The following is a 7,024-nucleotide window of genomic DNA, read 5'->3' on the forward strand; positions in this document are numbered from 1 at the left end:
AATGCTCACATTTACTGGCTTTTACAGTAATTTCAAGGGTGAGGCATAATCGCATTCATAATTCGTAAGCCAAGCTAATGTGTAGTTTCTATTTTTACAAAATAGTAGGTATATGCCAATACCTAAGTGAAAAAAAAAAAAAAAAAATATATATATATATATATATATATATATATATATATATATATATATATATATATATATATATATATATATATATATATATATATATATATATATATATATATATATATATATATATACAATTATAAATGACTCTGCTTACCTTTGATTCTTTAGTAAGAGAGAGAGAGAGAGAGAGAGAGAGAGACCGATACCAATACTACCTAATTGGGCCGATACCGATAATACTACCGATACCGATACTACTACTTATAGTGATTACTGCACTGGACACCAGGATGAGTTGGTGGACGGCGAGCGTTATCAGATGGGAGGCTTTGTTTTGGGGATGCTGTAAGTCCTTCTGAGAACGTTTGTGAAATAGGAGCAATTCTAGAAGCTTTTTGAAGCCATTTGCAAAGGTAAATTACTCAGTAATTGGAATGAATATCTTCTCAGTCTTCTGATTCTTGTCAGTTATTTTAAATTCTTACTTCTTACTCCTTTAGCGACCATTTGGTCTTGTGCATTTTCATTATTAATTTTATTGACGATATTTTGCCGATCAAAAATATTTTTAAAATTATTAAAATTGTAAAACAGACACAAAATATTAGCAAAAGAAACTCATTTTGTTGTGTATGTTTCTCTTTAATTAAATCTGACATCCTTTGATATTAATTCATTAGACATTAGTAGACCAATTCAGAAAAATGAGCTTTCACCCAATCTTTTCAATTAAATAGAAAAGTTTAGTTTTTTCTAAATTTAAATTTCTAGTGTATTGCTATGATCTTAAATAATTAATATGCAACAAATTATACACAATGCACATGATTACAAAACAGAATCGTTACTTTCTTAGTTATGAAATTTTTACATCCTTAGGTTAACACAAGTTATTTACAATAATGCAAAATGCCTAACTATATATATATATATATATATATATATATATATATATATATATATATATATATATATATATATATATATATATATATATATACCAAATCATTTTGTTGGATTCTCAATATCTGAAGTTTGACATTCTTAGATTATAGTTCAAAAACATAAGCTTTTCACCTGTGTGAACTTTGTGTGGGTGGAGGAGCAGCGTCTGACTGAGAGACAGTGAGAATGCGTGGTGACTCATGACTGACCGTGTGACAGGATGCCGGAGTTCAGCCTATATGCGTTTCATACACGTCCAATTTAGAGGTTGTGGCTTATTACCACAGAAAACAGTATTCTATGACATACGGTTATCACCACGGAAACTTAATACGCCGTATTATATTAATTTGGTATCATCAATATCTTATATCGAACATATCACTAAGTAGTAAATTCCTATTAGGTATCAGAAGTATCAGCATAAAATAAGCCGATACCGATACCCAAAAAATGGGCTGATACCGCCGATTCCGATACCAATGCATCGGTACATCTCTACTTTGCGGGTTCGAGTCCCAGCGCGGTGAGGCAAATGGGCAAGCCTCTTAATGTGTGGCCCCTGTTCACCTAGCAGTAAATAGGTACGGGATGTAACTCGAGGGGTTGTGGCCTCGCTTTTCCCGGTGTGTGGAGTGTGTTGTGGTCTCAGTCCTACCCAAAGATCGGTCTATGAGCTCTGAGCTCGCTCCGTAATGGGGAAGACTGGCTGGGTGACCAGCAGGAACCGAGATGAACACACATTTTCTTCTTGTCTTCACTATATGAACCATTACATTTAGCAACCTCATGAAATGTTATATATTTTAAGTTAATAAAAAAAATAGAAATTTATACATTCATAGATATAATTTATAGCTAATTATAATGACTAATATTTGTAAAACCAGGGACAGTGATTTTCCTTTCACTACAAATGCTTCAGGAAAAAATTGTAAGCAATAGCAATGTATAATTTCTTTGTTTTTATTCATCATTCACCATAACTGAAAACCTAATGTGGTGTTCCCTGAGGCTGTGTGTGACAGGAGAAACTCTTAAAACTGTCCTAAACACTAACTACTCTTCCCATAGGCAGGCATTTATAAACAATGTGATACCTCTTTGTGCCCTGGAGATAAAATCAAATACATATATCATATTCCATAGATGCATCTTTCATTCTTCATCAGGAATTTCTGTATACAAAAATATTATACTGAGTTTTTATCTGTTCTTATAAAGAGATGCATTCCTATGCCTTCTGTGTTTGTCTGTTTGTGTGTTCCTCTGCTTTTGGTTAAATAATTTGTTTGGTGGAGTTCTTGAAGGAAACACTTGATATATGTCACTGGTAACCTTTGTAACTAGTAATGCACACTGTAGAGGGCCACTTCATCCTAACAAGGCATCAGAAACTCCAGGAATGAAATTTTTTTTCTATAACTGTACCAGGATAAGATAGCCACATCCTTGTGTAATTCACTGTTTGATCTGCTGCAGTCTCTGACGAGACAGCCAGACGTTACCCTACGGAACGAGCTCAAAGCTCATTATTTCCGATCTTGGGATAGGTCTGAGACCAGGCACACACCACGCACCGGGACAACAAGGTCACAACTCCTCGATTTACATCCCATACCTACTCACTGCTAGGTGAACAGGGGCTACACGTGAAAGGAGACACACCCAAATATCTCCACCCGGCCGGGGAATCGAACCCCAGTCATCTGGCTTGTGAAGCCAGCGCTCTAACCACTGAGCTACCGGGCCGTGTGTGTGTGTGTGTGTGTGTGTGTGTGTGTGTGTGTGTGTGTGTGTGTAAAGGATTTGTTTGAAAGGCATACTGTATTCAATTTTCTTTTCTGTATATGATTATGTAATGACTGGGTTCACACACTAACAAAATTATCTTTGGGCCTCAAGATTGGTGAGGTGTTCTGTCCTCCTGTCAAGTTTGATCGAGATAGTTTCTCATGATGAATGTATCCCATCATCTGATCAATGTGCCAGTGTTTGTGTGGGGTACCCAATTGTGGCATGGCAGAGGTGGACACCATACTTACCATTCTCTCACACAGCAATGACAGCTTCATTGGAAAAGATGAAGTCCTAGAGCTCTTGAAATTTTGAGAAAATATTCCTATTCATTTAAAATCCCAAACACAAAAATGAGTGAATAAAGTCAATTATATGGTACTTTGATCACTTTCATTACTATACTTGTTCCTCTCTCTCACAAAAGGGCATCTTCAGTGGAAAACATGAACTGAAACAACTCAATGAGATTTGAAAAAATGTATTCGCTCCAATACACTTCATATGTTAAAAGAAATGAATGAAGTTTAATGATATATGCACTGATAACTACTACATATACCAGAATGTAAACAATATAAGCCATATCTGAAGTCTATATTATAGCAGCTGCAGGTTCAAAATAAGAATTGCAGCCATACTCATGTAATATTAGCTTATGCATCAGTGTGAGTAAGCAATGTTGGCTTGTGAAGGAGGAAAAGGAAGTGAAACAAATACTCATATCCTCAGCAGTGTAACAGAGGCAACACACAGACACTTGGCATTATGTTAACCTCACCACCTGACCAGACATCCACTACACTTGAAACAATGTGACAAGTCTCCCCATTTATGTGTTTGTCATTTTTTTTTTTTTATCATTTGGGTGACATTCTGTGAGTAGTGAGTGTGATACTATGTATAGATCCAATATAAAGTGTTCAAACAAGGAATTGCTTTTGTTCATCCCATCTCTTCGTGCATATATTGACTTCACTCCTCATTAAACAGTTTTATCAGATAGGGTGGAATGTTGCATCTCTGGTTATCTTTTATCACTATTTTCATGCTAACTGGTCTTCTGAGCATACTTCCCCTCCTCCTGCAGGCTCGCTACACAAGACTTTCTTCCTCTCACCCCTATTCTATCCAACTCTCTAATATAGGAGTTAACCAGTACTCTCAGTCATTCTTATCTTTCTCTGGTAGACTCTGGAACTCCCTGCCTGCTTCTATATTTCCATCTTCCTATGACTTGACTTCTTTTAAGAGAGAGGTTTCAAGACATTCTTTTCCAGACTTGTAGCCAACTCTATTGATCTTTAAAGAAACTGGCAATCAATCAAATGTGTTTTTTTTTCCCTTGGCTGGCTTCCCATCATGCATAAAAAAGAAGAATGTAGGAAGATAAGGGAAGCTGCAAGAAGCCATCAGGTCTACACATGGCAATCTCTGTATAAGGCATTTCATGTGTCACCCTCACCTATACATCCGTCTAATTTTTTAAGGCTCCCTACTGATGCAAGACTAGCAGCCTGATTAGTGAGTCTATTCTGTTTATCAACCCTTTACAGCAGTGGTTCTTAACTTGTGGTACCTGTACCCACAAAGGGTACGAAACCTTAAACCCAGGGGTACGAGACATGGTAGCCAGTGCAATGGTACCGTATATTTACCATGAGAAAGCAAAACATGTATTTTCCCAATTTTTCTCTTACTATAATTGTCTCAATTCTTTAAGTTAATTCTGTAAACACTATCACTAATCTTTTTCATGTGTTTGTATAATATTTATATTGGAGGGGGTACCTACGAGAAATTTTTCTGAGATATCAAGAGGTACAGGCACTGAAAAAGGTTAAGAACCACTGCTTTACAGTATTCCCTTTATAGGTCTCTGTTCATGTGTAACTGATGACCACAGGCATTCTCCATAAGTATTGGTCCTCTAGTACTGAAAGAGACATGTGTTAAAAGTGTTACAAGGATTTTACTGAGAAAGACCCTTGCTGGAAGTTCCATTCTTAACTCTATCATATAAATTATTCATCTGCATCATGAATCACTGCATCTTCCATTCCTTTCACTGGCAAACTCAGAATTCTCTGCTTCTGTGTTTCCTCCATCCATTGACTACAACAGTTCCATGAGAGAAGTTTCAAGTTTGTCTTCCTCAAATTTTGATAACACTTTTGACCACATTCTTAGGGGACTGGCAGCTTCAGCAGGTAGGAAAACTGCTTCATCACATGTAGATAAGTTCGTGGATGGGGATGATAGATGGAATTAGGTAGCTCAAACACACAGGGACTGCCTCCTGTAGGCCTGGTGGCCTCTTGTAGCTTCCCTCTTTTCTTACGTTATTATAAAAAGAATAATAATAAAACTAAATGACATGTCCCCTCGCTTCTATAAAAGGCACCCGCATAACTATCATACTTTCCTGATGTCCTTTCCCGCCTCGCTTTCCTCCTCTGATAATGAATTGTGAATACTGAACCGTTTCATCACACTGGTATTTCCCACCTTTGTTCCACACCATGTAATCACTTGGTATGTTTACAGGCTCATGTCCAACTGGGAAGGCAACACATCACACACATACTGACAACAACAACAATAATAATAATAATAATAATAATAATAATAATAATAATAAAATATGATGATGATTATAATAATGATAATAATAATAATAATAATAATAATAATAATAATAATAATAATAGGAAGAAGAGAAGAAGAAAAAAAAAAAATGTAGAAAAAATCCATATGTAAATAAACATTGAAATCTCTCGTCGCTCGGTTGTGATAAAAAAAAAAATTTTTACTAACATCATTTTTTCTTCAGCCATTTTCCTTACTCTTTTCAATCTATTTTGAGTTCCTGGCCAGTTTTCAAGTTGGAAAATATGATAAGACAGACAGAAGCCTACCTCTGAACAGCCTAACCAAGCATGGGAGGGAATGCTTAGAAATTTGCTAACGCCACAGAGCAGGTTACTCAGATTGTCATCAGTGTTTTCTTATGTCATTAATGTGGATATCCTGTTATTGCAACACTAAAAACTGTAAAAACAAACAAACAACAACAACAACAAAAAAAATCCTGAAAACCCCAAACCCAAGAAACTAACTATGGAGAAGTATCTTAAAGTATGGCGAAGAGGATAATAATGATGAACTGCTTAACACATGTGTGGCCTTATCTTCTTTATCAATGGCAGAGTTGCCGCAACACGACCTGACACTCCCAACCGTCAGTGCCTCCCAGCATTCAGTCGACTGAGCGCACCTATAGTGAATCGTTGTGCACATACCCGACTGCACCTGACGACCGCGAAGCTAACACTGTAGCGATGGGTTCCTCCAAGCGAAAAAGAGGAACTTACGCGGGCGGGGGGAATTGTGAGCGACACCATGAGAGCAGAGACACCAAAGTACCGCTGTTCCAACCACGTAACAGCAAACCGAAGACCACAAAAGGAATATACTACACCTCTTTCTCCTTACGGATTGCTATGTGCCTTGTTGTGCTTCTGAGTTTTATCCTAACCTGCTATGCAAATCCAGAAAGTTTAGACATTGAATACGTGGGCGAACTTTCCAAGTTCATAGAAAATGGCGACAATAGTTCTGGTAAGTTTACTGTGTCGTTCAGTCACGTACATATAGTGCAGACTTGTGGAGGGCGGAAGGCTATGAGGGGAAATTACCTATGTGCGCTTGTGGTAGATTAAGTAATTGTTAGTTAAGATGGGGACAGTACTGTTGAAGTTAGGTTTGATCATTCCTCTCTAATGATTAATACATTTTGCTTTTCTCTACTACACCAATTGGACGACTCTCTCTCTCTCTCTCTCTCTCTCTCTCTCTCTCTCTCTCTCTCTCTCTTAAATTAGTGACATGAAAGTTAAGAAGTAAAGCTGAAAGAAAAATTTCATGTTGACCCAGAAAGATATCTTGTCTAAAGAATAATTAATAATATACCTGAGGCATCGTAAAATTCATCTAACACTTTCAGTAAACAACTATCCATATCACTTTCTCAAAACAATAGTGTAATATATAGAAAAAAAAAAAAAAACATTGCTTATTCTATTTCAAACTATTCAATAACAGTTAAAATCACGACTCGTTAATTCCCTCTACAACCTCCACAGAGGAA

The sequence above is a fragment of the Portunus trituberculatus genome, chromosome 20 (assembly GCF_017591435.1).
Source record: "Portunus trituberculatus isolate SZX2019 chromosome 20, ASM1759143v1, whole genome shotgun sequence".
NCBI lineage: Eukaryota > Metazoa > Arthropoda > Malacostraca > Decapoda > Portunidae > Portunus > Portunus trituberculatus.